The 12,099-nt window shown below is 40.6% G+C and overlaps 1 pseudogene; it reads left to right on the forward strand.

The window, feature by feature from the left end:
• Positions 1-1,376: 1,376 nt before the first annotated feature.
• Positions 1,377-2,164, forward strand: LOC111170629 (cytochrome b-c1 complex subunit 7 pseudogene; annotated as a pseudogene).
• Positions 2,165-12,099: the final 9,935 nt, after the last annotated feature.

The following is a 12,099-nucleotide window of genomic DNA, read 5'->3' on the forward strand; positions in this document are numbered from 1 at the left end:
ACTGTTTATTGAGAAGCCCATCCATTCTTCACTGATCTGAAATGCTCTCCTTGTATCTGTTTCTGGGCACTGCTGTATCATTGGTCTATTTTTTTCTGTCCCTGTATGAATTCTTCACTGTCCTAATTACCATACCCTTTCACTTTATTATATAGTAATATCTCCCATAGTAAATAAGCTCACCCTATTTTTCTTCATGAATGTACATACAGAAAGGAGAAAGAGACTCCTTTCTCTTCCATATAATTTTTTGAATTAGAATCTGTTGTGATTTTCATTGAACTTCCATTGATTCTATAGACCACTTTGAAGAGAAGTGGTATATCTACATTGTTTTGATTTTCTAACCATAAACAATTATTTGGTGTCCTTTAGTGACTTTTAATAAGTTCCTAAATTTTTTCATATATAGATTCTGCCCAGCTTTTATTACATGCTTCTGATTCCAGGTCTGTAATCTACAACAGAGAGGACAGAAATTGAACTGTTCAGTAACACTATGGTTAAAAAACAAACAAAAAAAACTGGACCTAGGTAGATGGTACTTGGGGCACCAGCATACAAGATCTCCCCAATAATCTCTCAGTTGCCCCATCCACTAGAAAAATAGTGAAGAGACTCTAGACAAAGAAAACTCCAATCGTGGTTTTGTAATTAAATCACTGTGCCTTTAGGGTAGTTATTTTACATGCTTGAGCCTCAGCTTACTCATCTGAAAAATTAGAAAGGAAAACAAACCCCAAAGTGTTCCAATCTAGCATTATATGAATTTTATTAGGAGAAGATTCATAGTAAAGAGAACAACTAACAGGGTCATGAAACTTTCAAACATTATCTTCTGACTTAGCTTTCTTGCAATAACAAACAACCGTCATTTACAGTAATTTATAGGAATAAACGTTTTTTCTTGCTCACAAGTCATTAGCTGTGGGTTGGCCATGGCTGCTGTAGATCTGATCAGCTCTGCAGCTTTTGCAACTGTACCCTGGAACTCTCCCTGTGAAATGTTGTCCCAAAGCACTACTTGCTAACCTAACAGTTTCTCACATGAATTATCAATAAAAATTAAAATTGTTTTAATTACAATGTATTTGTTCTGCTTATAAAGGCAATATGTGCTTAGGAAAGAACATCTGGAATCCATAAAAAAAATAAGAATATAATGCAAGTGACCCATAAATCCAATAGCTGGATATGGTTAATATTAATTTTTTGATATTTTTCCTTTTAGTTTTCACCTTTGTGTCAATGCATATATATATATATATAAGTTTTAATAAAATCAGAATTATGTTGTGCAAGTCATTCTGTAATCTTATAACAAAACCTAATGTATAAGACTTACCCAGCAGGCAACGCTTCTGTCTCAGGTTAAAATGGTGAGTAGGCCTGCCGTTGCAGTGTCAAGCAAGTGGCTGGAGGGTATTCGAAAATGGTATTACAATGCTGCCCGGTTCAATAAACTGGGCTTAATGCGAGATGATACAATATGTGAGAATGACGATGTAAAAGAAGCCATAAGAAGGCTTCCTGAGAACCTTTATAATGACAGGGTGTTTCGCATTAAGAGAGCACTGGACCTGACCATGAGGCAGCAGATCTTGCCTAAAGAACAGTGGACAAAATATGAGGAGGATAAATTCTACCTTGAACCACATCTGAAAGAGGTTATTCAGGAAAGAAAAGAGAGAGAAGAATGGGCAAAGAAATAATCATGTAGTCTAAATCTGGATACGGCTATCCTAAAGTATTTTTATGAAGCTGGTTAAACCTAAAATGTACAATGTAGAACTATCAGGGCTGTAAATGTATTAATTTAAATAAATCTCTATAATAATTATTAAAAAAAAGAAAAACCTAATGTATATTGTAATCATTTATTTCTTTGTCTTTATGGACTTTAAATGCAGGAATGTAAATGGCTGCATAATGTCCCAGAATATGCATGCTTCATAACTTAGTTAACCCTTCCTCCATTGTTAAAGTGTTTCCTTTGTTCTGCAGCTGTAAGTAAGGCTGCAGTTCATGTTTTTGTAAGTAAATCAGAATATTGGCCATCTATTACATCTTTATGAAAGATTTCTAGAAGAGTAACATGAATTCTGGTGTTGGGGTGAGCTTATGTCAAACTCACCACATAAACCTGACATCTCAGTGTAATGGGGGATAAATATGCTTGCAGTTGAAGTCATATGACCATGAGGTATCTGGTTGTTGAGAGTAAACCCAAGGCAGGCCACGTTCAATTGACTAGGGGTGAGGGGTTTAGTTGGAGGAGTTAGGTAATGAAGTAATGTAGGAAAGAGGTCTTGCATTACCGAGTCCCATTTTTATGCCAGGCACTGTTTTTTTGGGTTTTTTGGCTTTTTGGCTGCGTTGGGTCTTCGTTGCTGCATGCGGGCTTTCTCTAGTTGCGGCGGCGAGCGGGGGCTACTCTTCGTTGTGGCGCGCGGGCGTCTCATTGCGGCGGCTTCTCTTGTTGTGGAGCACGGGCTCTAGGCGCGCGGGCTTCAGTAGTTGTGTCTCACGGGCTCTAGAGCGCAGGCTCAGCAGTTGTGGCCCAAGGGCTTATTTGCTCCGTGGCATGTGGGATCTTCCCAGACCAGGGCTCGAACCCGTGTCCCCCGTATTGGCAGGCGGATTCTTAACCACTGCACCACCAGGGAATTCCTACTCTTTTGTTTCTGAGCTGTTTGTTCTGCCTTCCTGCTGGCACTATCCTGCTAGCAAGTCCTCCTCTTGCCTTGGCCTTTGCATTAGGATTTATACTATCTGACCAGCCAGTCACATGTCCTCAATGGGCACACACTTAACTTATCTGCCATACACACACAGCAAATTTTACTCACTCTTATACATCTAAACATCTGAAATAGTTCTTATGACAACCAGTATGACCATATCAGCTTATCTATGCAGGGCTAGTTTTTACTGTATTTGCTCTAAGAGAATATTTAATTCATATGCTATTTGCCTTCTAGAAAGCTTCACAAGGATATGGTGGCTTATATGGCACCATATGTAGCACTAGATCTTCAGGAAACAATTCAGCAGTGACCATAATTTGGGGCAATGCAGATGGGAAAGCCTTCTCTCGAGGTCAGATCCACATAATGACATGATTACTACTAGAAAGGGAAGAATCCTGATTGGCTTCGGCTGACCAGGTAGAATACCTTTATTACAAATATTTATTTCTTTATTGTTAACCTATTTTATTGAAGTATAGTTGATTTACAATGTTGTGTTAATTTCTGCTGTACAGCAAAGTGATTCAGTTATATATTTACATACATTCTTTTTCATGTTCTTTTCCATTATGGTTTATCACAGGATATTGAATATATTGAATATAGTTCCCTGTGCTCTACAGTAGGAACTCATTGTTTATCCATCCTCTATATACTAGTTTGCATCTGCTAACCCCAAACTCCCAACCTGTCCCTCCCCCACCCTCCCTGCCCGTTGGCAACCACAAGTCTTTTCTCTGTGTCTGCGAGTCTGTTTCTGTTTCATAGGTAAGTTCATTTGTGTCATGTTTTAAATTACGCACATAAGCAATATCATATGGTATTTGTCTTTCTATGTCTGACTTCACTTAGTATGATCATCTCCAGGTCCACCCATGTTGTGGCAAATGGCATTATTTTATTCTTTTTGTGGCTGAGTAGTATTCCATTGTATATATATACCACATCTTCTTTATCCATTCGTTTGTCGATGGACATTTAGGTTGTTTCCATGTCTTGGCTATTGTGAATAGTAATGCTGTGAACATAGGGGTGCATGTATCTTTTTGAATTATAGTTTTGTCTGGATATATGCCCAGGAGTGGGATTGCTGGATCATATGGCAACTCTATTTTTAGTTTTTTGAGGAAGCTCCATCCTCTTTTCCACAGTGGCTGCACCAATTACATTCCCACCAACAGTGTAGGAGGGTTCCCTTTTCTCCACACCCTGTCCAGTGCAAGTATTTATTTTTATTAAGCACTTATATACTGCTTGCTATACTCCATGCCTAAGAACTTTATAAATATCACCTGATTCGATCCTTACAACTCTATGAGGTAGGTACTATTTTTATTATCTCCATTTTATAGTTTAGGAAACTGAGGAACAAAGAGTGTAAGCAACTTTCATAAGGACAGTCAGAAATTCAACCAGAAGAGTTGGCTCCAAAGTCCCAGCTTTGTATGAGGCAGTATGTTAGGACTAGGGCCAACAAAATTATTTTTACAAAATCACTAACCTTGACCTCAAGGATAGCATGGATCTGAACTCACAAGTTGAACCAAATGATGAAAATATTGTGACCAGGTCAAAAATAAAGGGACATATATAAAGATCTTTAGGACTAAAAATGAAGAAACTATTAATACTACAAGGAATTAATGACACTATCAATTCTGCATGGGGTATGTGGGGAGGGTACAGAGAGGAGATGACATTTGAACTGAGTCTAAGAATGAGTAAGACATGAAGGAGTTACATGTCAGCACTCAAAGAGTGAGTTCCAGCACTCAAATTATTTCTCAAACTAGAAGGGAAAGAAGTCTGCCAAACTATGTATATTAAGGGCTGGGGGATGTGTCTCTGGGCACACAGTGTGATTATATTTCCCAGAATCCCTTGCAGTCACAAGGAGCCACATGACTAAGTTCCGACCAATTGAATGTGGACAGAGATGTATTCTGTTTCTAAGCCGTGCCCCTAAAAATCTCCTGTGTGATCCTCTGCATTATCTCTTCTATCAGTGATGTGCAGAAGATCCAGCAGAGTTTAGGACCTTTAGGACATGAGGGATAACAAAGCCACAAGATGGAGAGAAACTGGATCTCTGAGATCCCCCCATGGAAGGGTGCCCGCTAGTCATACACACCTGATTGTACTTTGTATGAACGAGAACTAAACATTTTATTGGGTTAGGCTGCTAAGATTAGGGAGTTTGTTACAGCAGCTAGGATTTTTTTACCCTAATTAATAAAGAAATCATTAATTTACAACTTAAGTTTTTAATCTCCCTATTTCCCTGTGGATCAAGGACCTAATGAGTTATAGGAAGAAAATATAAAGCTATTTTATGAAGGAAAATATGGAAGGACATGCATGCTAATTCACATGGGTTGTATGTACAGGGTGAATTTTGAGGTAATTGGCACGTGTGTGGGGAAGAGAGAGAGAGGTATACAGTGAAAGAAAAGGAAAAAAAGATCTAAAATGGGGTTGACAAACTACCACCTGCAGGGCAAATCCAGTCCACCATCTGTTTTTGTAAATAAAGTTTTATTGAAACACAGCCCTGCTCATTCATTTATGTATTGTCTGTGGCTGCTCTCGCCTACAAGGGCACAGTTAAGTAGTTGCAACAGAGACCACGGGATCCATAAGCTGGAAACATTTAGTCTCTGGCCCTCTATAGAAGAAGTGTGCTGACCCCTGGTCTCCAAAGAGCATGTACATATTCACCTTCATGCGTCTATGTAAAATTATATATATATGACATATGCATAAATACATTTAAACAAATATTAATAAGAGAAAAATAAAGCTATATTTTCTCTGCACTTGTAAGTAACGGTGTGTTTAAACTTTAGCCCATATCCTGGAAGTTGCATCCATGTCAACAGTTTGCATGATTCTCCAGGGCACAGTTGAATGATTTTTCCAGGCGTTCATCCTACCCTGCCCCTCTCATAATGTCTCCATGCTGTCTTCGCATGACATTTGACCTGCAGTTATCACCCCTGTCACTTTCCTACATCGTGCTCCTACATCACTTGTGCTCTGCTAACTAGCTCCACACATGAGTTAGGCCATCAGATTTTTCTATTTAAGAAGCTCCTCTCAGTAAATACTTTCCAGGGACACTAGACAGGATAATTTTCCTCAGTAATGTTTCTCCTGACATTCTTTCTCTGAGTAGCTTCAAGAGCGACTACGTCCTGATGGAAACAAAAAAACCTAAGGAAAGGCAGCCCATTCTCTGACTCCAGAACTTTCAAAATTAGGAGAATATATTTCTCCACCCAAGAATCTCTTATTACAAATGTACAGAGGGTTTAAAGAAAGTGTGCAAAAGGCTGGATTGGCATTTTTATCCATCTCTCTGTGAGTCCAAAGGGAGAATCTTGGGTAAAATCTGTAAGTATGAACACTGATTTGAAAAATTGTCTGAAAAGCAAACTTCTTATGAGGAGTCCCTGAGAGTGGGAGCGGAAAATGGGGAAGGAGGGAGAAGACAGAGGCAGATACTCTTGGTCTTTGACCAAAGCAGGCCGCCCCCTGCTATCTCCTATTCCTCCACCAGTACTTTTTTTTTTTTTTTTTTTTTTTTTTGCCGTACGCGGGCCTCTCACTGTTGTGGCCTCTCCCGTTGCGGAGCACAGGCTCCGGACGCGCAGGCTCAGCGGCCATGGCTCACGGGCCCAGCCGCTCCGCGGCATGTGGGATCTTCCCGGACCGGGGCACGAACCCGTGTCCCCTGCATCGGCAGGCGGACTCTCAACCACTGTGCCACCAGGGAAGCCCCCACCAGTCCTTTTTAATAGTGTGTACGCCTGCTCTTTTTATGGAATGCAGATAAATGTAAAATGACCACGTGCCCCAGCAGTCCCACTCCTGGGCATATATCCAGAGAAAAACCATAATTTGACAAGATATATGCACTCCTGTGTTCGTAGCAGCACTATTTATAATAGGCAAGACATGGAAGCAACCTAAGTGTCCATCGATAGATGAATGGATAAAGAAGATGTGGTACATATATACAACGCAATATTACTCAGCCATAAAAAGAATGAAATAATGCCATTTGCAGCAACGTGGATGGACCTAGAGATTATCATAGTAAGTCAGACAGAGAAAGACAAGTATCATATGGTATCGCTTATATGTGGAATCTAAAAAGAAAAATGATTCAAGTGAACTTATTTACAAAGCAGAAATAGACTCACAGACATAGAAAACAAACTTATGGTTACCAAAGGGGAAGGGGGAGAGGGATAAATTAGGACTTTGGGATTAACAGATACACACTAGTACATATAAAATACATAACCAACAAGGACCTACTGTATAACACAGAGAACTATACTCAATATCTTGTAATAACCCATAATGGAAGAGAATGTAGAAAAAAATACATGTTTTTATATATTGTATGTATAACTGAATCACTTTGCTGTACATCTGAAACTAACACAGCATTATAAATCCACTCTATTTCAATAGAAACTTTTTAAAAAATAAAATAAAATGATCTTTCTCACACGCACACACACACACGCATCCACATCCACACATGAACTATTCTAACAGCACTGCAGCACTGCCTGTCATCCCTCAGTCCCTAAAATCACCATCGCCCACAAGCTATGTTCAGTCAGCTGCTGGAGGACAAATTTAAGAGTTTCATTTTTTAGCTGGAGAGGTGTCCAGCCTTTATAAAAAGGAAAACTCTTCTTACAGACTTCCAGTTTCAACCTACGTTGTTTTTATCACAATGTTATGTAGTATGTACAAACATAATATATGAATAGGTCTCCAGTGTTGAGTGCCTCTCAGAGCCAGGAATTCTTGTAAGGACTTCAGTGACTAAGCTTGTTTTGTGTGCACAAAAATCCTTTGATGTCAAAATTGTTATTATCCCTATTTTCTAAAGCCAGTTTTCAAACATAGGCACGATCGTTGCAGATCCATGACCTTACCCAGTATTCTCCTCCTAAATGTTTATTTCTTTGAAACAAAGGTAACAAGAAAACATAGTTTAAAATTGCATGTGAACAAAGCAGTAAAACCAAGAAAATTAAAACAAAACACACAGACACACATACACACCATACATGCACTCCCACACATATGCCTGTATGTGTGTGTGTGTGGTGTGTGTAGAGAGAGAGACAAAAAGAGAGGGGGAGAGAGACAGAGACAGACAGAGACAGAGAGACGGGAGGGAGAGAATGCTGTGGCAGTTTGTCATTTCTGTATACCAGTTTCTGTGTTAGTCACTTTTGCTTGCAGTGACAAACAGTCCCCCAGAACTTAATGGCTTACAGTCATAAACATTTATTTCTCACACACGTAGCGTGTCGGCCGTGACACCTTAGCTGTGCGTCAGTTGCATGGACTGTGGCTTTGCTCAGCTCTGACTGGCTCTGCTTTGCTTCTTCATTCTAACGTGCAGGCTCAAGGAGCTCTTGAGGCGGTCTGCCCATTTCTGGCCAAGAGGATGTGCAAAAGGCTAAGCCAAACCACACAGCCATACTCAAAGCTTTTGTTTGAACTTGATCTATATCACATGACCTCCTCTTTCATTGGCCAAACATAAGTTATGTAGCCAAGTCTAGAATCAATGGGGCAGAAAGGTCCTCTGAGAAGGAGGCAAGAGAATGAATAGCTGTGAACAGTAATACAATACACCGCCTCTTCTTTATGTGTTTAAAGATTGCAAGGCCAAATTCTGTTATCAGCTACCCCACAGCTAACTGTCTTATGGTGTCATCACAGTCCATGCTTATTGACTAAGAGAGCTAACTCATCCCGGAGAAGTTTCTCTGGAATAAGTATGTGTGCACTGCTTTTATCCTTCCATTTCATTGCAAAGGTTTGTGCATTATCAGCGTGCTAATTTGAAAGAACATTAAAGAACTGAAATTTAAAAAAAAATCTTGTTGCTTTTTTGCTTCTGTATTAGCACGACTTATTCTGCACAGGCTCCAGCTAGAGGGGCTCTTCAAACCAAGGAGATTTTAGGATGCATTCAGAGAATCATATACTTTTACGTCCTTTTTTGTTACCTTAATTACTTTCCTGTTTGCATTCCAAGTGCTACTTTATTGAATTTCAATTCAAATTCAGATTATGGTCTCCCGGATAAGAAGGCATTGCTAGCCTATGCTTATTGTTGTAAATGGCCCTTGGAGAAATCTGAAGCTTCTGTTGCATTACCTTAAAAATTTGAATGTTCCTTTTGATCCAGAGAGAGGACAAGTTGGACTAAAATGCCTATTGCGGTAGGAAGCTGGCATTCTAAAGAATACGATTTTTGTAAAACTCATTTATTTGAGCATTACATCACCAGCACTGGCTCAATTTGATGTTAATGTTTAATTCAGAATGTCCATTTTGCTAGGCAAATGAGAAATCCTGCTGTTAGCTTTTTGAGTAGTTCAACTTTCTACCATGTATTTTCCTTTCGTTGGAGCCTTTAAGGTCCTTGACTTCAATCTATCCCACCCACACCCCATTTCTTTTTGTTGCATGCACCATTGGTTCCAAGGGGACATGGGACAGCCTTCTGAAAGCGTTTCTTTCTTTTATTGTGTCCCTGGCTATTCTTTGTCAACTTCAGAGCTTCAGTATCAGTACATATGAACCCTCAGGAACTCCACAGGATTAAATCAGAAAAGCCAGGTTAACAGTGAAGTATGGCTTAGATGGTGCAAATGGAACCCTGAGATTTTATTGTAGGTGGACAAGTCTGGCCAGACAGTGGGACAAGAAGTAATGGGGTTCAGGACACACTACCTCAAAATATGGCACCTTAACATATGGAATATTTTAAACTGAAGGAATTGGAGAAACGGCAGGTGCTGGAAGGACTCTCTGACTTTCCCGTGAAACAGATCATAAGATCTTCTTGTGAGAAGTACCCTCCCGATACTTGGAGGAAAGGAGCATCCTGATGTCCACAGATGGAGGGACACCGAGAGGAATCTGAACCAACAGGCCTTGCTAAGTTTCCCAGAGTTGACTACCCTTAGCTCATACCGTTTTGTCCTGTCATATTTTTCCACGACTTTCCACTCATCACCAAGCCTAATATAGAAACACTCAAGTGTAACTGTTTCTTCAGGTCTTCATTTCCTTTTTTAAGGTTCCCAAGTCATGTAAAAAATACATTAAATAAATTTGTATGCTTGTCTCTTGTTTAATCTTTATTTTGTTATGGAGACGTAGCTGAGAACCTAAGAGAGGTAGAGGAAAGATATTTTTCCTCCCCTACAAGGGAGATGTGTTATCTGGTCATGTTCAATCTTTAATAAGCAGGAAATGTGTCAAATTTCAATATCTTTTTTGATTTATAAGCTTATAGGGGGAAAGAGCGCTGGTACCCTAAAGCAGGCAAAATGGTTCCCTCCTGTAATATACTGCATAACTGCTACTCAGATTTCATCTGCAAAACCGCAGCAACGGTACCTCAGCGATCGTTAGAAATGCAGAAATCTCAGGACTGATTCTTGACCTACCGAATCAGAATCTGAATTTTTACATGTCCCCAGGGATGTTAGAACGTTAAAGTTTGAGAAGAGCATACCAGGGAATTCGACACATCATTTCATCAGATACAGACTGTGAATAGACCAAGGCTGGAATGTGAAGATAGAGATATGTATTCTTTTGGTACAGATCGTTTCTGGTACCCAAACTCCTTTTCCACCACTGTCTTTCCCTGTGGTTCTATCCCAATCCCACCCCACCTACTTTACCGTCCAGCTTCCAAAGCCTTCCAGGTGCTTCATCCATCCAAGGCGTCCCAAAAGCCCTCACCAAGACCAGGTCTCCATCTAACCTGTACAGTGGAATCGCCGTTAAAGCTTGAAAAGATTGATACCAGAGTCTCACCCTCAGAGTTTCTGATTTAATTAATCTCCTGGACATTCCTGTGTGCAGCTCAAGTTGAGAACTTGTCCGCTAGTCCTGCTGTTTTTTAACTCTCTTAGAAGACATAAGATTGATTTTCTATGATCCACACTAAAAGGTTTATAGAAGTTAATGACTTACTTGATAAATCCAAAGAGTGTTTCCATCTTGACTGGGGAACTACCTCACCCAAGAGGCTAATCTCTAGTGGTTTTCAATTTCCTTCTCTTCAGAGGGCTGCTCGAATCAAACAAGGAGAGTAGCTGCCATCTTCTACGGAGGCTGAGGGATTGCTGAGGATATTCAGAGGGTGGCTTGACATCTTCCCGATGGGGTAGAGAATCACCATTGCTTTTATCGTAAGGAAGCAGTCAGCTCTCTTGGGCCCATGAATGAGGAGTTCCTGACTCCTTGGTACATTCTGGCCGCCTGGGTGACAAATAGCTATGTTGCTCCCCTCTTCCTAGAACGGTTAAGAAGACAGAAGAAATCCAAAACAGCAGGAATGATCAGACTTTGGTGATGCTTATCATCTGTCAGCACGGCTCACAACTTGGAAAAGAATGTGTGGAAGGGCCTCCTCTCCTCAGGAGAAATCCAGTGCTGTTCTGCTGCCAAAGGGGAACCAGTGAAGCACCTCAAGCATCATCTTCTTTGTCTCTGCTCTTCAGTGGATATTTGCTTTTTGCCCAACCAGCAGCTATTCCATACTTTTCCCTTCTTAACAGGACCCAGTCGTATCCGACTGTGGAGCAGCTGGGATTTCTGAATGGAATTATTCTCTGTGCCAGCTCTAATGGTGAGGCCTAATTGGCCTAAACCAAACATTTGTCCCAGTAATTGGTTCAGGGATGAGTTGTAACCTAGCTCTAAGCCAATCTGTAAAGACCTTCCTGGCCAGTTAGCTAGTGTTATGATCAGAATGTTTGTGTGCCCCCCAAATTCATATATTGAAGTCCTGACCCCCAATGTGATGGTATTTGGAGGTGGGCCTTTGTGAGGTAATTAGGTGTATAGTAGGTCATGAGGGTGATGCCCTCGTGCCATCATGAGGTGGCCTTATAAGTAGAGGAGGAGGTATAAGAGCCCTCTGTTTCCACATGCATACACCGGAGAAAGGCCATGTGAGCACACAGCGAGAAGGCAGCCATCTACAACCCAGGAAATGGACTCTCACCAAACACTGAATCTGTTGGCACCTTGATCTTGGGCTTCCCAGCCTCCAGAACTGTGAGAGATAAATCTCTGTTGCTTAAGCCACCCAGTCTGCAGTATTTTGTTATAGCAGCCTGAGCTAAGACAGCTGGTGATTGGTTACTATGTGGATGAGGGTGGCACACACCTAAGTTGATCCAATGAAAGCAAAGGCAGGACACTGTCCAGTCGTTGAAGGAAAGAAAGCTTTCTCTCTAGGACTGAACCTGAAAGGAAAGCGTATAGCCCCAGATGCTTCTGG

The sequence above is a fragment of the Delphinapterus leucas genome, chromosome X (assembly GCF_059928025.1).
Source record: "Delphinapterus leucas isolate spDelLeu-1000000601 "Yukka" chromosome X, BTC_Dleu_Yukka2, whole genome shotgun sequence".
NCBI classification, from domain to species: domain Eukaryota; kingdom Metazoa; phylum Chordata; class Mammalia; order Artiodactyla; family Monodontidae; genus Delphinapterus; species Delphinapterus leucas.